Consider the following 12338-nt stretch of genomic DNA (forward strand, 5'->3'; position numbering starts at 1 on the left):
CCCTGTTGGTGATCCTGCTTATGGGGAAAATATGTTTGCCAGCAACATGGGACAAAACCTTCTCTGCAGTGGAACTTCCTCCCTTCAGCTATTTGACGGTTCCCCTCAATGATGACCCAGTTGTGATACATTCACCACAGTAGTAGAATTCATCATTATCAATTATTTCTACTACTACTACTGGTGGTGGTTGTTGCTCTACTAGTACTGATTTTTCAATATATCTCACATTTGTTTCCTCTTTAGCCTCATCCTTATTACAGTGTTTGAGGATGCCAGACATGAACAAGTTGACTTTTTGTCTTTATTCAGCTTTATAAAACCTGTTGCCCAGTAAATATATTTGATTTGTACCATAAACTTGATATAAACTGTGGAATCCCATGCATTTTATGATTGCCTTTTCCTGTATTCATGAGCTTTATAATTTACAACTCTCACGCATTTCCACTTCGGTACCTACACAGCAGGAAACTATACCTTTTTTTGGCAGAGGGCCAAGACATACACAGAGGGCATATATTTCCATGTCATTCAGAACAGGATCTTTGTAAATACTTGATTCATGTGCAAATGGGTACTTGTCACTCAAACATTTACACTAACCTAAGATATTGACTTGGCAGCCACAGGCATGCCAGTAACTGAAAGAGCCATGTCCATCTCAAATTCAGTTTGTGCACAAACACTGTATTTATCCATTGAAGCTCAGCTGCCAAAGATGTAGCCTGCCATACTTTATGCACACTTACTTGGGAACAAACTTCATAGAACACAGTGGGATTTACTACTGTGTATACTTACGCAGGATTGCACTGTTAGTAGAAATGTGAGATTCGGTTTTCCCTTTCTTCTCTGTTCCTTGGCTTCCCAACCCTCACTCAGTACCACTCTTTCTAGAATATTTTGCCCCTTCTTGACGAGAGTGAATAATTCCTCTTAACTTGATGCAAGATCACACACAAACATTGGCAGCACAACTAAACTGCTATGGTCTGCTCTTTGTCATGGACTTTCTGATATTTAAACTCACCCAAACTTCTTTGGGATCCCCGTTTAGCACAAGTGTCTGCCTCCATATCCTATATTCTCCACACCAAGCAGCAGCCAATATGGGCTGGGTTCCTCTGCCTTGCGTAGATGTATAGGAGAATATTTGGGCTGCTCCAGCTTATCAGGCAGCAGTGAAGCTGAAGCTACCAACATTCACTGTTGGTTCACAGCTCACTCGGTAGAGCACGGAACTCTTAATCTCAGAGTCATGGGTTTGAGCCCCTTGTGGTGCAAAAGATTCCAGCAGTGCAACCAGATGACTCTTGTGGTCCCTACCATCTCTGTGATTCTATGATTCTATTAGTGATACAGAAGCCCTGGCTGTCTTTATATATTTTCAGCCTATCAACTAAAGCACCCAGATAACTTAAGAATAAGCTTTACTGACTATGCAGGTTGTCAAAGGGCCTCTTCAACCACCCCTTTTATTGCGTTCTGTGATGATTTATGCTCATGATGCTGCAAGGGCAGGCATACATGATCTTTACATTCCACCTTGGTATCTATTTAACACATAGCTGTCAACGTTTCCCTTTTTTTAAAGGAAATTCTCTTACTCCGAATAGGATTCCTCACAAGAAAAGGGTAAAGTTGGCAGCTATGATTTAACATGGAGGCAAATCTGAATCCACCCTTCCCTAAGTACTTGTTTTCTGACACAAGGCAACTAAGAGAGCAATCCTGCGCTCCCATGAAGAGTGGCCGAGAGGTTGCAGGATACGGTGAACCTCCTTTTCTGCAGATGGAGAGGGCAATCCGTGGTTGGATTCCTTCCCTGTGCAATCAAATAAAACTCTGCTGCCATTGCTGACACACCCTCGTTAAGGGTCAAAACTGGGTGTCCCAGGACAGAGGCAGATCAGGGGCAAGTTTGGCTCTAGAATGGGTCAGAAATTACATCGGCCTTGTATCTGGTTCAGACATTTCCCCTCCCACTGGAACAAACTGAAGGGAAAATATCCTAAAAGGGAAAAACAACAGTGAGGAGGGGGGAATGGTCTCCCCCCCCCCCCCATCCTGCCAGGTATGAGCCCTGCATGGCTTAGGAAGCGGCAGTTTCTCCACCACTATCTCCCTCTTCCCCCAACCTTCATAGGGTTGCATTTGCTAGAACTTTTGGGGGTTCTGTGGCCCCTTGGGAAATACAGCACAGCGATACGTTTGTTTCAGCTAATGAATGTTGGGCTGTGCAGGGACCAAGGTAATATTTGATGTAATTCCCATTACTTTGAAACACGTTTCCCTTCAGTGTTATTTAGAGATTGCAATTCCCCAAAGATACAGCTTCTGACAGCCATTCTAAATTCTTTAGCACCTGGGGAGTCAAATTACAATAAATCTCATAAAAATCCTAGCTCCGAAATTGAAATGAATAATGGTATTTAGAAAATGTGATTTAGATGTCTGGATAGATCCGCTCGTACATTCTAATCGCCTCCCACAAGTCTGCCTGTCTGTGCTTGCATGCTGTTCTTTTGCATAATATAGCCATTCATGTGGGACTAGCCTAAAAGTTATTTCTGGACTATTAATATTTATGAGGTTTGGTGGGACTATTGCTCTTGCTTTAGAGGCACCTAATGTAACAGGGCAATTAAAGGACTAATGCGGAGGCGGAATGCCTTTCTATAACACACACAAAACAACGTAATATCAGCATCCATGGCCTCACTGCTTCCTTGTTTCCAAATCCTCAGTATTCCAATACTTTTGCTACATGAGCACGAAGGAATAATCGTGTGGCTTTATGACATATTTTATAGTGACTCACAAAATCTAAACACAAAGTTAGATACTTACCTTTGTTTCCTTTTCATCTCTTTATCTTGTCAATAGATTAGGCACTTTGAACTTACCTTTCTTTCCCCAAAAGCACCATCTTATACTGCTATGCTCAACAAGCCTTCCCAGTTTGGGGAACACCTTTTTAGGCATCATGGGTGATGGGGGTTGGAGGTGAGGCTACAGAAGTGCTGCTGACATAGTGTTGTGGGTAAACAACAGAGCTGCGTTAACAAGAAGTTTCCCACTCAGAACCTGCCCCTGCCTTTAACTCACTAAGTGAGTTCAACTCTCTCCATTTCAGTTTCCCATCTACAATATAGGGATGATAATATAATGTTGTATGTACAAAGCCATGTAATGTATGTGTAAAAGAGCACTTTGGAATTCAAATGAAATTTAAGAGGCCCACTTAAGAAGCAATGATAAAACTGCTTTCTAAGAGGGCATGCTAAATTTCCTTTGATGTCAATAGTAATATAACAGAGCTAATCGAGAAGAAGGAATTGAGACTTGCACACACAGCATACCCCTCAACTGTCTGGGGAAAACTGGGACATCCTGTTCTTTCACGTGAGAGGACAGTGGCCATTTTGGGTGCCACAATCTCACCCCCAAAAAAGCGTGGCCCCAGAAGACAATGTCCCAGTTTTTTGCCTTGATGTGTTAGAGGGTTTGACCAGTGCTTTTTTCTGGAGATACTCAAGGGTTAAAATTGTGGCACTTACTGTAATAACTTCATAGTGGGTACCAGCCTTTTTTTTTCTAGAAGAAAAGCACTAGGTATGACACTAGGTCTTGCTTTGAATCCAGGTGTGCTTGTACACTTGCACATTTCCCTCTCCTAACCTAAAACATGACGAGTTTAAAGGGCCCTAATAGTTTAAAGGCTCCAATGCCTTTCTAGGTTTTCCTGTTTTTTAACCTGGGAACTTCCAGCTTCTCTGAGAAATGGTTGGAAGCTTTCAGCCATAGTGGTAGGTGGAAGTGGACCACTGCAGCTCTTTTATTTCCAACCTTTGCAGGCAGCTTATTAGAAAGGGAGGTTTTGCAGAGCTGGAAAAAAACTCCCTGCTTTTATCCAGGTGGTTCTATAGGTGGAGATTTATTATGGTAGTTAACACATTCACAGGTAGGTCATGGCTGGATTCATATTATTCAGCTATTATCTTTGGGGACTCCTCTATCCTCTTTTGTAACTCATTTCTGACCATCCTCGTTAGAGAACACCCTGGCTCTCTGCCAGACTGCCCCAAAGTGTTAAACTCTGTTCCCAGTGGGAAAGCACAATTATAACACACTGCCACGGGGCTTAGCATTTTGTATTCAGCTTTTCAAGCCAGTTAATGAGTTCAACGGATGTGCAAGCCACCCTCCATTCCTCATATGTGACATGAGGAAGGATACATTTATGGTGCGGCAAGAGAAATCAGGGAAAGGAAACCACACTTGAATCTTATGGTTCTTACCTGATTGCTGCTTCTCATTAAAAAGGGAAGAGGAGGGCTTATTATCTGTCCATGTTTGATGGTAGCTAATAGCAGCTAGCAGTGTGATGCAGGTGAGACTGCATTGCCCTCCTGCAAGTTACCAAGGCAGGGGGGTTTCAAGGCAGCTGGGAGCTCAGCACAGTGCAGGATCAGCGCCAGAAATGTCTGCTACTTTCCCAACACAATGCAGAGCTTGGTCAGAGGCAAAGGTTAGCAGGGTCAGAAGCTAAAGTGCATGTGGCTCTTTCCTTTGTACTGTAGGCTACATTCCATCCCCAAAGGTTTCTGCACCTCTCCAGCCAGGCAACGAGGAGCGTTGCCACTGTTCAAGGACATGTTCCAGACTTACAAAAGCTCTCAAGGAGAGATTGGAGGAGGGGCAGAGAGAGGTGGAGCTTGGGAGTGGGGCATGGCCTGCCCCGAGGGCTGTATTCAGCCTGTGGACCTCCATCCCAGTTCTATACGTGACTTTTCCACCTTGTGGTTTTCTCTCTCCCATCAGTGTCACCGGCACGTTTTTCAAATTGCCTCTTAACTGCTAGCGACACCACCTATTTCTTCTTCATTAACCTTAGATGGCCCCATCCCAGAAACCTCATCATGCTTCCTGACAAAATTATCTTGCCATGTGCTGTAATTGCTGCCATAATGCATCTTTCAAATTCAGTGCAGCAGCAAGACATTGTGATCCACCACAACACTCAGGAACAGAAATATGCTCCAGTATAAATTGGTTGCTTTCCAACTTTCAACCTGCAATGAACTCTTTCCATGGTGACTCATCATTTGCTGGGGAACACACACACACACACAATGCCCAATAAAATTGAAATAAACCATGGCAACTGTTAATTCTCCTCCACCTACTGGCTTTGGAATTAAGTTCAGGAGCAACCGTCATAGCTGGCTGTAGAGCAGTGCTGCAACTAAGAAGCTGTGGAGTAACAGCAGATGAGGCAATACAATGAAATTTGCTTGAATCTGAGATTTCAAAGGCAGAATTAACGTCCGGGGGGAATTTCCAGCTGGAGCCTTTAGGGTGCTGTTGAACTAGACTGCCCAAGGAAACAGGCAAAAGTGATAAAGTCCTATGCAAGTACAGATTGCCTTGAGTTCTGGAACAGGGAACTCGGGCATCACAGTGGGAATGCAACACTTGATCTGGAAAGAATCTTACCAAAGGCATAACAGAAGATGTGTGCAATGGTGGCAAAGACAGGTGCGTGGATTGAATAAAGGGAAAGAGTTTAAGGCCCCCCATTCCCTCACAGATTGCAAGGCACCCGAGGAAGCCACTAGATCTAGTACACAGTGTGTTAACCCATTCAGACACCTTGTCAAGAAGGAGGGGAGGGAGGGAGATAACCAGAGGGGAGAAAGATCACACTTTACTCCAAGGCTAAGGTTTCATCCCCTTTTCTTCCTCTCACCTCCTTCAAACCCCAGGAATGTTGAACCCCAAACCTGAGTGCTGTTTATTTACATTTCATGTTTTGCGCATCTACTTTTGCCCTAAGCTTGTGTTCTGCAGATATGTCCTGTCTCTCAGAAGTGTAAATTCATATTTTAAATGAAACATTATTATTAAGTTCTAGTTTTCTTATTTTTAATGCAGCAAGTAGGTAGGAGGTTCATCCTTGGAGAGAACATCAAATGAACTCTGAAGCTAGAAATGCTTTTGTAGCTAATTAATTTAGGATATCACTACATCCATGATGTAAAATAGGCAACCTTTATGCTTTTGATCTTGCATGCTAAAGATGTAAACATGAGTGTTGTAAAGAGGATGTAATTAAATGTTTGCCTGCCTAAAGGAAAGAGGAATTCAGATATAGCATCAGCAACATTCTTAAAGCAGTCAGCTAAGCATGTGACTGTATTAAGGATGGAGAAAAATGTGTCTTGGATTAAGAACGTAAGAGCCCCAGTGGATCAGGCCAACTAAACATAGTGGTTAAAAAAATTGAATTGTGCAAAGAGCTAATAGAGAGATATTATTATCTATCTGTCAAAACATTAGAGCTCTGGGGCAATCAATGAAACAAATTCTGTTAGCCATAATAAATCAGAACGGGGCTTCTGTGTTCAAAGGCAGTACATTTCTGATTAAGAGTGGCTGGAGACACACAACTGAAGATGGTATTTATTTCCAATGTGCTCTGTTTGTGAATGCTTGACCAGGTGGAGTCTGATTTGATCCAGCAAAGCCATCCTCAAAGACAACAGACAGCAACAGGTTTGCCATAGCTTCACCTTCTAGGGAGGCAGAGTTTGTTCTATAGTTCCTAGACAAGGCAGAACACTGCAGTATTTTTTTTAAAGCCCCAAAATCTCTTCTTCCTTTTGCACATCACATGCTGCCTTCTTTCCCCTTTCTCCAGGGAATGTATAGTTATTTGTATATGGTTTGTTCATTTGATACGTTCTTCTGTTCTGGTGGGATTTTTATTGTACATTGCCCTGAGCTCCTTCTAGAAGGAAGGCAATTCAGATTTATGATATGCAAACAACTTTTAAAAATATAATAAGGTCCAGTCAAAAAATTGAGTTTGGATCAAAAATAATTCAAAAATTTGCTGATGTTTATATTTAATATCATCTAAGCAACATATCAGAAGGTTACTACTTTTTCTTAAAACTGTTGATTCTCAGTATTGTCAGAAAAGGAAAAAGCCATGAAAATTAAGACAAAATCAAGATGTCCTGAGCCATTTTTTTTCATCAAAGCTTTATTTTGACAAAATTGAAGCCATCCTTACTAATTAGCTTCAGTTGTTTATTTTTGTTCAAATATATATTGTTTATATAAACAGTGAAAAGGTTTGTTACAACTTTTCAAAGAGTCTTGCGCGAATAAATGAATATGAAACATTCTATTCCATGTACTTAATACTGATCAGTTTTGGCACAAATGTAGTACAATAAATATACGTTCTTCCCAGTCAGTACAGTGAACAAGAAAAAAGATCTCTCTCAGCGGAACTCTCATTAGCAACATGGATTTGGTCCAATTCCCAGATTCAATCACAATACAATTTTACCCTGTCAGTTTCATAGGGAGGGTCATTCTTATAAATGTGCCTGCTATTTAATATCGCCTCGGGGCACCTGGCAGGCCTCAAGCATTTCCTAATGTGATAAATACCACCTGGCGCCATGTGGAGGTGCATTTTATAAGAACAGTCACCAGGTGAAATTGAAAAGGTAATGTCATTATGTGGTAACTTTCTCGTCAAAAACGAACATGGGAATGTGGTCGCTGCCTCATCTGAAAACTGGCTGGCTTTTAATAACACTGGAAAATAATCAGTTCCATTTCCCTCTCTGAATTAACCGCCCAGTGTTTCCTTTTAAAAAAAAGATTATTCTTTCTCTTTCAAATCCAGCATGTACAGCTCTAGGTAACTTGGCTGCAATATGGTCTACACAAAGCCATTGTAAATTGTTGGCATCATTCGCTTTCCATTCTTAACCCCATCCTAGTCAAAAACGTCACATGAACAGGTAGCACAGACGTAAAACACAAAAGAGAGTGACTGTGAAAGGTGCTTCTGATTGCAATCCCATATCCACTTACTTGGGAGAGTAAGCCCCACTGAGTTCAACGAAGCTTACTTTTTAGTAAGGTATATGAAGGATTGTGCTGCACATCACACAGAGACCAAAAGACATAATGTTAGATGTGTATATAAAAATAGCACAAATGCCAGTGCTATTAGTAATCTTCTAATCACTACAGACTAGCAGTGCTCAACTAAGAGTATGGACAAGTCATCCAACATTTCCTCTGTGAAAACATTTGCACCATTTTTCGACAGAACAGTTACCCTGAGGTGCATTTCCCCTTTTTTGTGATGACGTTTCCACCATCCTTATGTGATGGGCCAATGATTAATGTTTCCTACAATTTTCTAGGGTGTTGTTAATTCTCAATCGGACCACGTGGAGCAATTTCAGGAAAAGAATTGGGAAGTTACCACTTGACTTTTTCCACCAGCCTCAAACATTAATTGGCAAAGAATACAGATCTGAAATCTGCATGCATTTAGGCCTCAGTTTCTATTTTTCACCTGAAGAACGGTGACACAAACAACAACAAAAATCTTGATATAATGCCAGCACAATATGATAAGCAATGCTTTGCGCATCTTTATATATCTAACAGGCACTACTATACACATTAATATGGCACTTTACAGTACATCTCAAAGCTTTAAAAGAAATGACATCTCATTAGCTTGATTTCATGTTAACATACTTATGCTTAATATTGTCATCCATGTTAATGCCATATCAGTTGCTATCAAGCATCTAATCCAAAAAAAAACCCCACAAAACTGCCTGGCTGTAGTTTCTGCCTCTGGTCTCATAATCTTCTAACAAATCTTAGAAGCCTGTTGATGGCAACAAACCAAAAGGTATTCTTAGAAGCCTGTCTTTTTACTGAGATTTGGCATGAGCCAGTCAAAATTCAGATATTTCATTCAGGACAGTAAGCATGTACTTAACTTAGGCTGAAATGTGACCTTGTTTCAAGGGGTTTAGTAAACCCTTTGCTACACATAAACTAGATGTGGTAATAAAAACAATGGCAACGAAGTCATGATTTGCACTGAGATTTAACAGTCACAACCTAATAGAGCTATAGTCCCTAACACAGCTGCTACCCACATATTGGTGGTGACCAATGTTGATGGAGGGTGTGGCGGCAGAATGGCACATATGCATATCTGCTGGGGACCACCACTGCGGGGGTGGAATCATTGCCATGGCAGAGGTCCCAGCTGTGCCCTGAGGGGCAGAAATCTACCATTCTCTCCAGAATGCTTGGGGTTATTAAAAACCACAATAATAGAAGCTTAGCTAGAACTGGGAAAGGTACCACCAAGACCAAGAGGATGCCAGAATGGGTAACAAGCAGTCAAGGAAGTAAAATGGAAGTGTTGTCGAAATGAGAACAAAAAGGAATGCAAACTTTGGCAAAAGAAATGCAAGTAGACAATAATGGATGGAAGGAACAGAATAATTTAAGAAGCATGTTGTTGAAAATGCTAAACCCAACAATCCCCAAGAAGAAAAACACCAGGAGCAGAGAGGTAATTGGATGTTTAGACAGCAAAGGAGTCAAAGGCCTGCTAAAATAGGAAAAGGAGACCGTAGAGAATCTGAATGAATTGTTTGCATCTGTTTTAACTGTGGAAGATGTAAGGCAGATCCCTGTGCCTGAACTAACTTTCTCGAGAAGGGAGTCAGCATCTGAGGCAGTGGTGACAAAAGATGAAGTCGTAGGCTTTACTAAGAAATAAAATGAACAACTCACTAGGTCAGTGTGGAATCCCCCCAAGAGTTCTCTCAAATGTGAAATTGCTGGTCCTGTAACAAAAATGTGCAGCATGTGTTCTTATGTGAGATTTAGGTGCTGAACCTCCAGGCCATGGCTGCTCCGTGATGTGATATTCAAAACAATCACTTTGCCAAGGATCTAGCTCTCAGTATGTTTTAGTTTATAATTCAGGCAAACATGTAAAATAGATACAGGAGGTTCCTAAACTGCTTCTGAGGTTGTACCCAAGGATGGCTCAATTGAGTAAGATTTTATCATGTCCTATATTCCTTTAGATCACCGCTATCAAAGGGGCTGGCTTTCTCATTTAAAGGACTTTTTCTACTGGCATCATAAGCCTTCTTGGATTCATAAAGGGAGGAAGCCTGCTTAGGAATAAGCTATTAATTTCCCTCACCCACCTCTGAAAATCTGCTGCTGAATTAATTTGTGGCTATGGGACATACAGTGCACCTAGAATCTACTGGTGCTCTCTGAAGACCCGATTTTGTGCAGCAAGAGTACTTCCTTTGGAACATATCAGTTTATTTTCAGCAAAATATGGAGGTTGAATTATGTAAAACCATGGTGTTACCTCCTGAGAGGACTATCTGAGTGTTCATTACAGCAATAGCTGAATTAGACATTGGGATGCATTTCAGAAACTGCACATAGAGACAAGAATTCAAATGCAAAACTAAAACTAAAACGAACCACTTAGTATACAGAGGTTTCATGAGGTAAGATTGATTTTTCCTTTATGAAGTTTCATGAAGATTGCAAAAATAAGAACCTTTAGAGATGCCAACCTATACCCACTTTCTATACCCAATATCCAATGAGTAGGCCTGGATGGGATTGTGCTGTTAAAAGTCAGTTACACCGCAATTCTAACCATGACTACTCAGAGGTAAGTCCTATTGAATTCAGCTGGGTTTATTCCCAGGTAAGTGAGGCCAGGATAACAGCCTTAATGAAATTCAGCTTTTGTAAAGTGGAATTAATAAAGCTATGCTCAGTCACACCAGCAGCAGTTCTGTCTGTGTACATTCAGAAACTGTCAACTGTGGCTTAAGCACCACTGACTTGACTGAAGCTTAAATATGGAACATGTTAACTCTGGGCAAATTAGTTCTGACACTGCAAGAAAAAAGATCTTTTTATTGCTGTAAATGAGAGTGATTCAACCTATGAAATAGACCCACCTATAATCCATTTCATGACAGCATATATATGGAAGGAATCATGGGGACAGGCCCTAGCAATACAAAACACAGTATTTGAGGCTGGAATTCATTTATCCCCCCCCCCCCTCAGAAAAACCCTCGGCTTTCTGAATAAAAGCTTTTTGCCAGAGAACAAGGATTTATAGGGAAACAGATGGTACACTGGCATGCATATGGTCCTGAAAGGATAGCTCCTGTAGCCCATAATGAAGTGAGCAGGCTCTCCCACTCAACAAAGCTTTTGCTTAGCTCTTTCCCTACTGCCTCAGCCAGGATATTATTGTACAATGAGAAACTGACTGCATAATTCCAGGGCTCCTGGAGCTTCCTATCTCTATCAACTTGTATGCATTTGGCAGATCTCAAATCTTAAGTCTTCGGAGCGACTAACATACCATATGGCACAACATCTCCCGACTCTAACCACCAGAAAGATCATTCATTCACCACCTACCCAGATCTATGTACACAACACAGTTCAAGATGTACCACAAATGCCATTATTCATTTCACACATAGAATTTCGGAGCCATGCATTATATGTTGCTGCCAATCTGGTTTGATGAAATTGCATAATAGGTGAGCTGATCTCTTAACTGGATTCCATAGGCCAACTGGCAGACCAATGCTGTGCTATAAAGATGTCTGTGAGCATGACATGAAGTCTGGCAACATGAACCCTGCTCTATGGGAATCCCTTGCAGATGACCGCAGTGCCTGGAGGCAGGCAGTCAAGTCATGTATCCATAGCATAGGAGAAATGATCTCTGGGAGGATCACAGAGAGAAGAAACACCATGGTGCACCTGCAACAGAACAACCGGATGTCACCATCTGCCCCAGCTGCAACAGAGCATGTCTCTCCCGCATCAGTCTCTACAGCCACAGTGAGTGTTGCAACCTGCCAACAGTTTGATCTCACCAGTAAAGGAACCCTGGTCCATTGTCTCCCAAGACAGACGGGTGCCAACTACAGGTGTGTTTCATTTTTGTTTTCAACACCAGACTCTTTTTTTGTGTGCTGCACCAAGACAGAGTCCTCTTGTCTGGCACTGCTACAAATGTCTGCACCTGCAGTTAAGCTTCTCCACTATAGAGCTAAGAACAAATTACCATTTCATTTTGCCTAGCATGTTTTCTGTTCCAAATTGTCTAGCTCTTATCAGTTTGGAAGCATAAGGATTCCAGTCATTCAACAGCTTGCTCATTCCTGTGGAGCCATGCAAAAAGGTATTAGTGCTATACAGGAAACTTCTAAAGTTAGAGACCCGAGCTTCAATTGAGAAAGAACACATATCTAATCAAATTACTCCATGGGAACTGATGTAGAGCCCCATGGAGAGACATGCAATGTTCTTACAGCTGATGTTGCTAAAGGTGCTGCAGCTGTATTTCTAGGAAAACTCTGAGGCTGCAGTCTTGTGATAAGTTAGGCTGCTTACCAGTGGCGTAGCGTGGGGGGTGC

The sequence above is a fragment of the Podarcis muralis genome, chromosome 3, assembly GCF_964188315.1.
Source record: "Podarcis muralis chromosome 3, rPodMur119.hap1.1, whole genome shotgun sequence".
Classification (NCBI taxonomy): Eukaryota; Metazoa; Chordata; class Lepidosauria; order Squamata; family Lacertidae; genus Podarcis; species Podarcis muralis.